Raw genomic sequence first — 2,500 nt, forward strand, 5'->3', positions numbered from 1 at the left:
TCTCAAATAGCTGGTAGACAGGTTTAAAAACTGATTTTTATTCTAATGTATATTATCACATTTAGCTGGTGAGTGGGACCCCCTGGAACCCCCTGAAGGACCACCTGGGAGTCCCCGGACCACACTTTGAGAAGCACAGAGTTAAACAAACACTCAGGAATGTGCGGCGCATGGATGTGATTCCATTAATGGTGAAAGGAGAAGTGGTTCAGAGAGCATATTCAGTAGGCTGGTCGAAACGGCTATTTTAGGACATCTCTAGGCATAAAACAATAAAAGGCTGCTGAGAGCAAATTCATGCAGCCCTCGGCTATATTTGGACTGCGTTTTGGAATGTATGAAAATATCTCTGCATGCCGTTGAGATGGTTTCACTGGCTGCCTGCAAGCGGCCGAACACAGCTGCCAGAGACATGCCGTTCTTCTTACTTGTGGATGAAGTCTGAACGTTTTACTCGTAAAAATGAGAACATTTGCACGCTTAGTTTCTTTTATTTTATTTTTCGTCCCAAGTTTGCCGCGTGTGCCGATCGATCAGGAATGAGAGTTCAGATTCCAAACGGGGGTTTATGGAGAGACACAAACACAATGATATCATAACTAGTATGCTTACCTTGCTTCTCTTAGTTGTTAGACAGCAGGCAGGATGATTGTATACACAGTGTATACGTACGTCATACGTTTATTAATATTCGGGTACCTTTGGTATATGTTACTCTTCCCTGTATAGGCCCTGCATCTGTAACTTTTAGTGCTGTGCTGTCTCTGGCGCCTGAATGAAGATCAACAATGGAATGTATCCAATTTATCTATTTATCCCAGCCTGTAGATTACATGCAATGACAATTATCACCCTCGCCTCCCAGCTTCCCTTCCCCGAACACGGGCCAACTGTGTTCGTATAGATGCTCGGCACCACGTTTATCGAACCCACAACCTCCGCAGTGGTGGGCAGGCACTTTAGCTATCCATCCATCCATCCATCCATCCATCCATCCATCCATAAGTCTGACCTTGCAGCTCATGACGCACTTACTGTAGATTCTACAGTATGTGCGTCATGTGCTGCAAGGTCAGACTTACTTCACTAGAACTGATTGATGTGGAATGGAATGGATTCCCATGAGGTTTCAAATGGACCTGGCTGGCTCCATTACTGCATTCAGGAAGGAGATGGGGTTCGAGGATGTCACAGTGTATACCGGTTTACCCCAACCTGGGGCGGCGTGAGGTCTCCTCTGTCTGGAGCTTGTGAATGTGTTTAGGTTGTATAGGTCGACTATTCATTGTATGAGAAGTATAGGATAACACGCGGCTATCTGAAACTGCATGTCGGCAGGCACAAACACGCACGCTGTTTGTGCCTGCCGACATGCAGTGTGTACTGTATACTTCAATATGACCACATCACGCTGAGGAAGTCACAGTGCCGTAGTGTGAGGTGTGTGACAGTGTATTGTGCGTATACTTCAATATGACCACATCACGCTGAGGAAGTCACAGTGCCATAGTGTGAGGTGTGTGACAGTGTATTGTGTGTACTGTATACTTAAATATGACCACATCACGCTGAGGAAGTCACAGGTTATCTTAGAATCTCACTGCACCCTGCATGGTTCCTGGCATTAATGGCTCATGACCGTAAATGACTTCATCAACCTTTCCTCCTGCTCACACCTTTTGTTAGTGACGCAGGAACGATCGTTGTTTCACAACGCCCAGTGTGTGCGTGTGCGTGTGTGCGTGTGCGTGTGTGTGTGTGTGTGTGTGTGTGTGTGTGTGTGTGTGTGTGTGTGTGTGTGTGTGTGTGTGTGTGTGTGTGTGTGTGTGTGTGTGTGTGTGTGTGTGTGTGTGTGTGTGTGTGTACGTGCGTGCGTGCGCCCTAACGTCAGTGAAAAGTGATGTAGGGGTGGGTGTGCTCCGGTGTGGTGCAACCATAACCTTCAGCGTTCCCGGCAGCGAAACGGTGACCACTCACGGCAGGGGACAGGGCGTGCGTGTGCGTGTGTGTGTGCGTGTGTGTGGCTCACAATCAGTGAAATCTTTTAGGAGGTTTTAGGAGTGGACAGGAAGCGATTCACAATAGCTGACATTGCAGACAGGAAATGGGCATGGGGGTCTGTGTTCGGTGAGGGGAGGTTGTGACTGTGCAAAAATACAATACCTGAAATATTCCCTGAAAAGTAAATGGGAATATACTGTGTGGCTGCTCAGACTTTATATCCTAGCATCCTTCGCTCTGTGTCAATACAGGTTATTTTCCCTCCATTCCCCATTTCCCTGAAAGGTAATTGAACAAAAGAACTTGTTACAACTGGGCATGCAAGGTTTCCACCTGCTGCAGCGATGATGTTTTGAATGTGAGGCCTTTCCAAGGATTCTATAGGAGGATTCTCTAGTCTAGTTAGTCCAGGGGTGGTCAACATTTTTCAGGCCAAGGACCTCTCCCAGCAAGCACGGTCAGGACCTGGACCAATTAGTGACGTCTCGATTGGGGCCAG

The 2,500-nt window shown here is 47.3% G+C and overlaps 1 protein-coding gene across 1 annotated transcript in view; it reads right to left on the reverse strand.

Moving 5' to 3' along the window:
* Positions 1-2,500, reverse strand: part of LOC306917122 (extracellular calcium-sensing receptor-like) — a gene marked incomplete at both ends in the record, with an annotated part of 140,376 nt that overhangs the window by 25,494 nt on the left and 112,382 nt on the right. The window lies entirely within an intron of this gene.

The sequence above is a fragment of the Electrona antarctica genome, assembly GCF_951216825.1.
Source record: "Electrona antarctica genome assembly, chromosome: 24".
Classification (NCBI taxonomy): domain Eukaryota; kingdom Metazoa; phylum Chordata; class Actinopteri; order Myctophiformes; family Myctophidae; genus Electrona; species Electrona antarctica.